Source organism: Toxorhynchites rutilus, chromosome 2, assembly GCF_029784135.1.
Source record: "Toxorhynchites rutilus septentrionalis strain SRP chromosome 2, ASM2978413v1, whole genome shotgun sequence".
NCBI classification, from domain to species: Eukaryota; Metazoa; Arthropoda; class Insecta; order Diptera; family Culicidae; genus Toxorhynchites; species Toxorhynchites rutilus.
This window is the reverse complement of record NC_073745.1, coordinates 286,989,635-287,001,909: the sequence shown is the minus strand read 5'-3', so window position 1 is coordinate 287,001,909 and position 12,275 is coordinate 286,989,635. Positions and strand designations below refer to the sequence as shown.

Sequence of the window (12,275 nt, the reverse complement as noted above, 5' to 3'; positions counted from 1 at the left end):
TTGTTGAAATAAACTTCAAAACCTTACGGTAAGTTTAATTAAATGCGCTGTATAACAATACCAATTATAATAAACATTTAATAAGCTATCGAATTTGTTCAAAAGTAGGTTATCACTTTTAGTTTCCTTCGATATGATTGTGAAGACATTTGAAGACATTTTTTCGTACCATGTGAAGATATTTGAAAAAAATTCCTGACATCCCTGATGTTGAGATCAAGGCGCCTCTATATATACCAGGTGAAACAATCATATGAAATGCACTTTCAGCCAAGATGGTGGAGTTAACAGGTGGCTCGTAATTTACACTATTTAGAAAAGACGTATGAGGAATGGCAAGACGAAAAGTTTGGATTTGTTTATATTATTACTTACGTTGGTATGGTTACATTGATTTCGTCGAAGGTTTTTGAAGCAGTATAATAAATAAACAGTTGTCGTTGAAAATAGTAACCTAGTAACCTTTATGCATATGCTTCCGCCAGTTGGCTCGGCTAAAGTGATAAGATTTATTCAAGGAATGCTTTGATCGTAGTACCGCCACTGGCGCATAATTTGCAGCTTTGTTTTTTGTGCTGGTTCATAACGGCAATCAACCGTGCCGGCGAAACTGTAGTCAATGTTTAGTGTTGTTTGGATACCTATGTAAATAAGTTCAAACTTACGGGATACGTACGAACGGCAATTCTGACATTACGTTTTATCTTCTACTTCACTTTCCTTGCTTTCAGCCATATCGGAATTGCTGTCGGTATTGTTTACAAACAGCATCAGCACGCTGTCGGCGGCTCTCTACAAACTGCTACGACGCTCATTCGAACGATGCCTACTACGTTCGGCTTTCGCGAATTTATGTGAAAAAGAAGGGATGATTTTGTAGAATTTCATTCTCATTCCCACTACAATCGCATGCAAAATGGAAATGCAAAAATGGCGTATCCTAGCAATAACAAAATAAACAACCCCCGCTCCACAATCCGTAATCCCCTTCTTATTGAAGTGATGATGTTGCTTCACCTGTTATACATTGATATAAGCGCCGTGGTTGAGATCAAGGCGCTTGTATAAACGTATAACAGGTGAAGCAACATCCTCACTTCAATTAGAAGGGGATTACGGTTTGTGGAGCGGGGGTTGTTTGTTTTGTTATTGCTAAGATACGCCATTTTTGCATTTTCACATGTGAGAGTAGTGGATGAACTGTATGAGAATGAAATTCTACAAAATCATCCCTTCTTTTTCACATAAATTCGCGAAAGTCGAACATAATAGGCCGCCGGCAGCTGTTTGTAAACAATACCGACAGTAATTCCAATATGGCTGAAAGCGCATTTCATATGATTGTTTCACCTGGTATATATAGAGGCGCCTTGGTTGAGATCAAGAGGCGCCTTGGGTCCAATGAATCCATATGAGGTGGAGCAGCAGGCAGAGTAAAGGCTGATTTAGACGATGCCAGTCAGCGCTCTAGTTGAAGTATCCAGTGAACAGAGAACAGACACTCTGTTCAAGTTACTTGTACCAGTATCAAACAAGTAAATGGCCTCTAACTTGAACAGAGTGTCTGTTCTCTATTCACTGGATACTTCAACTAGAGCGCTGACTGGCATCGTCTAAATCAGCCTTAAATTTGTATTGGTGAACAAAATATGGTGTTGTCATTATTTGCATTCAATATGGAATGCAAGATGGTGGAATTAACAGGTGGCTCGTAATTTACACTATTTAGAAAAGACGTATGAGGGATGGCAAGACGAAAAGTTTGGATTTGTTTATGTTATTACTTACGTTGGTATGGTTACATTTGATTTCGTCGAAGGTATTCGAAGCAGTATAATAAATAAACAGTTGTCGTTGAAAACAGTAACCTAGTAACCTTTATGCATATGCTTCCGCCAGCTGGCTCGGCTAATGTGATTCAGGGAATGCTTTGATCGTGGTACCGCCTCTGGCGCATAATTTGCAGCTTTATTTTTTGTGCTGGTTCATAACGGCAATCAACCGTGCCGGCGAAACTGTAGTCAATGTTTAGTGTTGTTTGGATACCATCTATGTAAAGAAGTTCAAACTTACGGGATACGTCCGAACGGCAATTCTGACATTACGTTTTACCTTCCACTTCACTTTCCTTGATGGAATGTATATGGAAGAGATGAAACAATATTTAAATAACTCTCAATTTGATAATGTCATGAGCCAAAATGCTCATGAAATCTTGTAACTGATTGTTTTTTTTAATAGATGATAATTGTATTGTGACGTGCAGAGAACAATCTTATTCTTAGTTCTCGGAAATAGCAGAATTTTCAATGAAATGTTGCTTAATTGTAAACTATTTTTCTCAAATCACATACACCGGTACTGAGAGCCTTCAAAATATAATCATGTCATCGCTATAAAAACGAAAATTTGTTTGTATCTATGAAGGTAAGAGAGTGAAAATGACACACAAAAATATCACTTTTATTCATATTTTCCGACATCATTTCACAAATATACACTGCACACTGTCACATCATAATTCACATTGTGACGTCAATATTTGCGTTTACAATCATTTGCTGCCACATCCATGTGAAAACGCTTTTTCTCGGCATGTTTTTTATCAATTAAAAACAGATCTTTTCGTGGAGTTCCCGCTGAATATGCGTATAATGCGAACTATGTATATGCGAACTAGAATGTAACCAGAACTACTGGTTCTCTACTCATAAATGTTGTTAATAGCGTATTAAAGAGTAGATAGTTTTAGATATAGTTCAATAAAAGAATAAAGATGCATGCAATAGCTAAATAATCACTAAATAAACTCATAACAATACATGCATAAAGGTTGGGCTGACATAACATGTTGAGGGTATATGTTAAACCAACTTTGAACCGACGGCTTATATTGGGTTATACTGGCCGATTCGACATTTGTTTACCATTGTTATCGCGTAATATGTTATACGTGCAAAAAACAATTTTTATTTCAAATGAACATCATTTCATCAACAATTTCTTTAATTTGTCCGAGGTTCATGGCATAGCGGCATCTTGACTGGTTCAGAATCTGTTTGGTTTTAGTGTCTCAGCTAACCAGAAGGGCACATGGCACATCTTTTTTTTTTTTGAACTCCCTCACCACGCCAGCTTGTAACCATTCTAGTTTAGAATATTTTTTCTGTTTAGTTCTTGTTGTATCATTGAAATATAAATAAATAAATAAATTGTTGTATTATTGAAAGATAAAAAAGATAGATAAATAATATTCCATATTCTGCTGTAGTAGTGAGATGAATGGTAATCTAGTATTACATTTTTAAGTGATCTAATGAAGCAAATGGTTCGATGATGGACTTTTGACGTAGGATTACGTCTTTCGGGAACATATTGGGGTACAAATTGAAAATCGAAAATCGAGCACATCGTGAAAATTGTCCAATTTCAAACGCTTATTGCTCAGTCATTTAATGATGGATTGATGAAATTTTTGCGTCAATCGATATCGGTACTCCATAACAATTTTTTATATTGAAGAAAATAATGTATGTTATGTAACTAACTATCGAACAATCGAAAAATCTCAACCCTTATCCTAACGGAAATATCCACTTCTGATTGGTCGAAATTGCCTACACATGCGGCGGGTCCCTAACAGAGACATCAAAACCAAGCTGCCTGGGGGAATTGGCATTGCAAATACATGAAAGTAGGGGGGGGGGGGCTTTTGTTCCTACCGACATGTGTTCCCTAACAGAGACATCAAAATCAAGCTACCTGGGGGAAATCCACATTGCAAATACATGAAAGTAGGCGGAACTTTTGTTCCTACCGAGATGTGTTCCCTAACAGAGACATCAAAACCAAGCTGCCTGGATGAAATCGACATTGCAAATACATAAAGTAGGGGGAGCTTTTGTTCCTACCTAAATGTGTTCCCTAACAGAGACATCAAAACCAAGCTGCCTGGGGAAAATCGGCATTGCAAATACATGAAAGTAGGGGATGCTTTTGTTCCCACCGAAATGTATTCACTCACAGATACATCAAAACCAAGGTGCCCAGGGGAAATCGGCTTTGAAAATATATGCAAGATGGGAGCATTTCATAAATAAAAACCAAGGTGTGTTCTCGCTCGAGAACGGGTCGTTTGGTTTAAGCTATCTGTTTTGTTGTGTTTATTTTCACCCAAGGAAAATTTATACGGCGAGAAAATTTTGAAAAGTGAAAAAATATTAGAAAAAGTGATTTTCCATATGCTCTACATATAGTATTAGGTGCTGTTAGTCCAATTAAAATTCGCATTGGGTTGAATAAACACTCAGAAAGTGAAAGTTATAGAATAAAATTACCTTTCCCATTTCAAATATATTTTCTCTATATTGAAGTAACATGTTTTTACTGATGAGAAAAAATTATAATTTAAAATTTATAAATTTATAATACCAATACCGAGTAACTATTTTGTATTCCATTAGTGAGTTTTTTTCATATATCATCCATACATAACATAGGAGGCATCTCGTCTAGGATCACAGAGGGCGGTTTTCATCATATCTCGTTCCACTTCGGTATCTTTTATCTGATACGCATCATCCAACGACTGTTTACCATCTTTCTGTCATCACTACTCGGTAAACACTGGTGGAGTGAACTAACAATATCCAACAATCAAACAAAATTGCCCTTTTCAGGACCATCAAATCATTATCAAAGAGTTTAACGATGTATTTCTTCAAACATATCCAAAATCAACATATAGCCTAACGGAATCCTACGTCAACTATGCGGTCGTGTCTCGGACACAACCCTCCTGTAACTTTTTCAAAAGTTGATCAAAGACTGAACAAATTTTATCTAGTAGCTGTAAAAGACTCTAACATGCGCCTGTCAACGTCTAAAAAAGCGAATTCTAATTATAGAAATTTGATAAAAGAAAATAATGCAGTCAGGAAAAGATCATTTTATTTGAAAGAACAGTCCAAGTAGAGCCAAACAATTCAAAATAGTCTTATAAACTTTTCCACCACGACTTGGAGTTGGGTAAACGTTTTCTATTTGCCTTTAACACTTTCGACGCCCCGTCATCCAGATATGGGTGACACTTTCCTCGCTCGAATTGAGTAGGATTTGTAGAAGGAATTTGATAGAATAGGCACCTAATTGTAACTATAGGATATGAAGAAAAATAATAAAATCATAACCATAATATTATACTGTTTGTACTATACTTTTTGTTAATTTATAGTACGGATGGTTTGTACTGCAGTTTTTTGCAATATGACTTTGGCATGTGTTATTGTCATCAATTCGTCTTCAATTGGAAACAAACATTGCTAGATCATGTAAAAGTTATCTACAAACATAGTCTGATCTTCATTTAATAATTTAATCGCAAGTTGGGCTCTGCAAGAAACTCAAAAACGTCGCATTGGGCGACGAACGTGTTAAACTGCATTTAACAAACAATATTGGTCGCACTGAGGGTTGCCCTAACTTCTTACTGATATTCCTATATATATAAAGTGACCAGATGGTCAGAGGTCTAACGCGGGACACAAAAAACAAACTGTATGTATATACGTTATGTGAACATAAACCATAGTTTAGCGAGTCTAAACTGATCAGTATTATTTCTTTCTGAGTACCATCACTCACTTGTGATTTTTTGGTGGTTTAGATTTTGTTTACGCCCGAAAATCACTCGCTCAATCAGAGCATTTACGCCTGACAAGCACGATTTGAATTCTACAATTTTCTTCAAATTACCGAATGGAATGCTCGAAAATTCCAATTCATTTCTCATCGATTTTAGTGTTAACATATGAATTCAAAAAAATGAAATAGAAAACTTTTGGGCGAATGGCCAAGACAGACGACCACCAAAGCCACGAAAAGGTAAAATAATACGCTTTTCATCGGCCATGGTTCAGGTTCCGGCCAACTTCCGTAGGACCGCCCAGCGTTTCATTTACGATACTTCATCAAACAACTCTGCCTCTTCCTGTCGAGTATACACTAGATCTTCCGGCTTATTTAAAACGTTAAGCCCTGACCGAGCTAGGGGACCAAAGATGAACTTTTCGTCTGAATCACGTTGGTCCCTGCGGATCAATAGGGGACTTTTATAAAAATCATTTTCCAATTTTGTTGTTGTCGCTTCCAGTTGACACTCTCTACACAAAAAGCCCAATGTCGGTGCGATGAAACCAGCTCAACATATTAATCATTGGATGCATTAGAAGAGCTCTTGAACAGTCTGCCAAATAAAAGTTTTTTTTTGAGTTTCATCCATTTAAGAAAATCAACATGATCAAATTGTAATATTGAAATATATTGACATTTTCGTTTCTTTTGCCAAATGCGGGACGTAATCCAACGCGGGGCATTTTGTTGAAATGCGGGACGTCTGGTCAGTTTACCTATATAGCTTGCGACAATTCAGCAGAATTCAAATCAAATATACGATATTGATATATAATTTACGATGACTTGACACTTTTACTCTAATCGCTGATTCTTCCAAGAGGTTTTTGTTATTTAATAGTTCGTCTAAAACTTAAAAATTAATTCTCGACATGTACGGCGAGACAGAACTCCTCTATCGGGCCTGAATATGCAGGATGAATGTTCCGAATAACAGTTGGGTTAAAGTGACTACGATAAAACTGAAAAAAAAAACTCCCGGAAAAACCAACACCACTGGAATTTCTACCAACACTAACACCAGTGAGGGTTTTACCCGCACAATTGATTGTGCCTGCTCGCAGCTAGATAAATTCGCGGTCACAAGAATCATAAACAGAGTTTGTTTTGTCTGTATCCGTGGTTTGAGAAAACTTTTCCTTGCTCGTACCAGGGGCCACTCTTCGGCTTACTTTGACGCGCTAGCTGCAAAAGAGTAAATTGGCCTAGGCCATTGCCACTTTTACTACGTTCCGCAACGACTATCGTTGGCAGCATCTGGCTGGAATTCTAAGAGCACGTAGAGCACTCTCAACGTTTGTTCCGGCGAGAGTGACGTGCAAGGACTTCGTCCGTGTCTTGCACGCGAAAGAGAGCGGATATATCCGATGTTCCCTGAGAATCAGAATCCCCCAGCGAAGGATTGAGCGGGCGATGGGTGGTAAACCGAACCTGATTTTCGGGCCGGGAAACTCTCGCTCTTGTTTGCCACTGGATGGACCAATAACAGATGAGAGAGACCATTTGCCGATAACCGACGAGTACGACCGAAAGTGAAAACTGCGAGACACGAGAGTACATTAGTTTGGGTCATTTTTGCCAGCGCCAGGCCCCTTCTGAGTGAGTAACATTGTCGCGATTGCAGTGCGTAGGCGGTTGTCGTAGACGTAACCACCACGTGCTACGCTGTTTGCACTTCATACAATACAGTTAGAACATAAAGTTTTATTTTGCTTCTCTGCCTTCTTCTGTTGCTACTTTGTGTACTCTCTTGTGTGTTGTGTGTGTTTTCATATGATCTCCAGATCAACACGGACAGTCTAACAGTTTTCGTCCTCTTGCTACGAGCGTGCCCCCCGATGGGGTCTTCACAAATCCTGCCGAGCTATACGTATCCCTACCCGACAGTGCGCAAAGTACAAATCGTACAAATATCGTGTGAAATGAATACAGTTTATATACCCGGACAGAGGTGACCAGTGGTTCAACAGTTTGACTGTCATCTCTTCTCTGTGTTAATTTGCATGCATGAGCAAGAATTAACCCTCATTACCGCAGAGCGCTATCCTGTTGGATGTTGAAATTCAGAGCTAGCCGTTTGTTCGTCAGTTTGATATCATCGTTACGTTACATTACTATGCATTTGATGAACACTCCGCTGCAAATTGGTGACAATTTTTTCTATAATCTTCATCGTTTCAATTTATGTGTTGTTTCAACCCCCAAGCCCCCGGGGGAGAGTCTCGGCAGCATTGCTAGTGGTTTATGTGTACCTTGTGGGCTCAGCAAGAAGGCAGTGAAATGACGGCAAAACTTTATGTCCACCTTCTCTTCGGCAATGGATTCTCATCATTACGGTTGTGCTGTTTCATCCCTTTTTATGCTTCAGTGGATATAATCGATAGCAGAACACAGCCATAACAGTGAAGCTATTGCAAAATTTCTGGAATAACGTGGCTCTACAGTTATGGAAGTGCTTATGTTTTCATAGTTGTTCTAATTAGTGAATTTCAGAGTGTCTACAGAATGAATGTATTTTTTTTAAGCTGCAAGTTTGGATGATATATTTGTGTTATTGAAAAGCTAGTTAAGGTTATGAATTCCGGGATAAATTCAGTGAAATGAAAATATCTTGAATCTTAAATTGTGAACAGAATGCTTATTATTTTCTGGTGGCTCCGGAACTAGTGTTTTGATGTGTTCCCAAATAAGAAGATAAAAAAAGGTTGAACATCAGCTCTACTCAGCAAAAAGCGACAAAATTTAAGGTAGGCTATTTGTTCCCAGGACTATTACACGATATGCTATGCTGACATCAATCTTTCCTAACGAACAGTGGAATGAGCCGAGATATTTCCGTCATTTTTCATGCACAGATAGGGTTATATAATACTCTCTTACCAAAAATATTTTACTCCGGGAAATGAATTTCCCCACAGCAGTTCAAAGCTTGACGATTACACAAACTGTGGACGCATGTTAAACTTATACTCCTGCTGATGTTCTTATTTAATTTGTTGGGGCCGTATTCTATGTACTCGTCACATAATTTTGTGAAACACGACATAAATATACACGCCAAACCGGAGCTGTGTGTATACCGCTATAGCTACCGGAGCGGAACTCGGAAAAACAATATCACTGTATATCCTACAAAAGAGGAACGGATTCTCGTCTGTGTATGTTTGGTGAAAGATAAATTTCAGAGTTTTTTTTTCCTGCAGCGATGCCAAGTGTATTATTGTGATGATTACCAATTAGCGGAAATACATAAGCTGTCACAACATACATTGATTTTTTAATTTTTTGTTGTTTTATTGATCTTCCTTGCGATTGGCTGACTGTCGGTCGAATTTTTGGAGAACTAATTGATCTTAGTTTTGGATATGCACGTATGAAGAAGATGCATTTAATAAGTATAGAGTGGATACGCTACCTGTCGAAGAAACAGCCTATGTCCTTCTTGGGATCGAGTCGTGTAGATTTTGGACGGATATTTTGTGCAATTTGTCAGCCAGAGCATTTGCAGATAGACTGCTCTTATTTGCTATACTAGGGAAAAACTTCTTGAAATCGAATGTAAGATATGTAACAACCCACTTTTGATGCATGCAGCGTCTCCATTTGTAGGAATTGGAATCTTTTTATATTATGTTGTGGCTTGTGGACCGATGATTTTAAGAGTTTCCTAGCATGAAAGATGAAAAATGATAAATCATTGTGCACGCTCAGATGCAAAATTAATCAGGATCCGTACGTGATCTGGAGATTTTCTTACATTTTCCCATAAGTACTATGAGCAAATATGGCGACTGTTTAAAATTACAAGGATTTTATATTTTTTTAAATTTGTTTATTGTCGTCAATCAAAATTGTAAACCGATACATTATTAATACTACTTAAAACTAAAAAAACTAAAGAGACTAAAGAGCTTTCAAAAATATTCTCAATATTTATCAAGATATTACTTATTGTAACTTCCTCCGTTTTTGACCCAATCTCACCCCCATCGACCGTATATTTGGTATCTATTTCAATTTTTTTGAGCTAGGCTCTCGTCAAATCATATAAGAATAGAGTAAAACCATTCAAGATAATCTCCATGATCATTTCAAGATCATCCCTCCATTGATTCTGTCTGATTCCGAAAACCATTTTGACTCATATTCCGAACACTTTTGTCTCAAATTCCGAACAGCAAAAATGCAATTAAAAAAAAATCATAACTTTTAAACTGCTGGACCGATTCATATGATCAAAATATCAAATTAAAGTCAATTAGCTAGTCTTTTGTATGCTTGCAAAAAAAATGGAGTTTGCTTCTGTAATTATTGATTGTATTTGTTTCTTATAGTTTACATGGTATCCGGACCAAGGACGCTATATCGGTATCGATACCTGTAAATTATGTAAAAATGAAGTCTATAACCCAAAGAATATTGTTGAAAAAACTACAAAAATTAATATTATAAATTATATGCTGTATTGATACCTGTAAATGATGTAAAAATGAAGGCTATAACCCACAGAATTTCAGGGTTTGGATTATTCAATTATTTATAACATGAAAGTTCAGTAAATTTACATTTTAAAATGATGGGTCTGGAATTAGAATCATGCGGAATTGATTCATATTCCGAACACTACTCCAATATTAATCTTAACGAAGATTTCTGCATAAAATATCATTTTTTCACCCATTTATTGTAGATTCATACATTCTCTAGCACTCAACATGAAAACAACAAACAACCTAACCGTAACAACTACAAGAACTGAAAAATGAACGATGCTTGTTTTTTACGGAATTAGCTAACGCAAACATTTTATCATTGGTTTTGACTGTTAATTTTTTTGCAAATGTCTAATATTATAAATTATAGGCTGTATCGATACCTGTAAATGATGTCAAAATGAAGTCTATACCGCATAGAATGTCTTTGTTTTCATGTTTCAATTATTTATAACATTTATAACAAATGTTTAGTAAATTTACATTTACAAATGAAATGTTCGGAATATGAGACAATGTTATATGTTATTTCGCTTTTACTAGCCACTCGTTTTACCCCACAACGCAACGAGGAATCATTTTGTCTACAATTCAGGCGTTAGCTCACAATGTGAGTCGATGCGTATTATGAAGTGTTCCCCATTTGTCGATGATAGGCATTCATCAGTCAATCAGACAGAATCAATGGAGGGATGATCTTGGAAAGATCATGGAATTATCTTGAATGGTTTTACTCTATTCTCCACAATGATTTGACGAGAGCCTAGCTGAAAAAAATTAAAATAGATGCTTAATATACGGTCGATGGGGGTGAGATTGGGTCAAAAACGGAGGAAGTTACAATAGGTAATATCTTGACAAATATTGAGAATATTTTTGCAAGCTGTGAACCGTTTAGTAGGAGACATATTTTCACTACTTCCTATGCATAATACTTGAAAATAAATACAAATAGTTATTGTTTAATAATTTATCAATATTTTATGTATTTAACATCAAACTTCCCTATCAATCTCACTATAAAGTTATTACAACCCTCTACAAACAATGTTCCGGACAACGTGGCACCGTAGGAGAAAATGCTATTTCTCTCCAAAATATATTTCTGTAGCTATAGATTTATTAGACTTAGGTTTTATCTATGTAGATCTAATTGATGACTCCTTGCCCGCTTCTGCATAATTAAATAAATAGAAGAAAAGGGTAGTAATGGCTTTAATGTATTTTTGAACATCGATATAAAAAACAAATAGTGTCGAGTTCTTCGTGTCCATGATAGGATGTGGTTCCGGATTCTACCTCATCTTACCCGTTCAAAGAATATAAGTTAACATAAGCAACTGTTTTTCCAGGCTCTCGATTAAATGTATCGAAAGAGAAAATAGCACAGATATCTGAACAATAAAAACAACTCAATTCAAATGCAATTGCCACAAACAATCCCAGTCCTACGTCAAGCTCCCGTACTCTACCATCTACTCTTTTAATGTAAACGTTACTCCCAACATTACAATTTGGAGCAAAACTGGACGCGAATCGCTGAACTGAGCGACGAATCTGTCTTCAAGAAGGTTGCAACCGTTTGTACCGTGCAAGTACAGCCCGATCGGACTCTCAAGCAAAACAAAATGTTCAATATCCTCCTTGACGAAAAATCTCTAACGTGGTAAAATAAACCAAGATTTTTTGAATGAGTCTGAACTCGGAATTATACAAAACTGAGTGCCTCAAAAAACGGATCTTACTCGTCATCAAGCCCCCCGTCTAGCTCAAAAAGCAAGTTGTGGACAAAAGTGAAGCGAATGTCGAAGATGAAGGGAAACATCAGAGGAAAAATAGGTGAAATTGAGTAGTAAAACGGTGTCCACATGTTAAAAAATGCTAATTTTAATAAAATTAATTTCAGAATGTATATAAATTTCTTCTTAATGACGAGAAATAATTTGTTCTGTATTTTTCTTGAAATACATGTTATCATCGATATTTAAATAAAAGTTTTCCGTTTTTCATAGAATCATGAACGATATAGACACATTTGCATCTGTCCTATTTCTAAATGATCTAAGTGTTACCAGTAAACGGGAAAATCTG

At 36.7% G+C, this 12,275-nt stretch overlaps 1 protein-coding gene across 4 annotated transcripts in view; it reads left to right on the top strand.

Moving 5' to 3' along the window:
* Positions 1-7,305: 7,305 nt before the first annotated feature.
* Positions 7,306-12,275, top strand: part of LOC129767411 (uncharacterized) — a 123,500-nt gene continuing 118,530 nt past the window's right edge. For 3 of the 4 annotated variants that reach the window (XR_008741515.1, XM_055768293.1, XM_055768291.1), the window contains exons 1-2: positions 7,306-7,379; positions 8,175-8,438. The gene's annotated coding sequence lies outside the window, so the exon portion shown is untranslated. The remainder of the gene's footprint in view (positions 7,380-8,174; positions 8,439-12,275) is intronic. The other variant, XM_055768292.1, reaches the window with a different exon arrangement.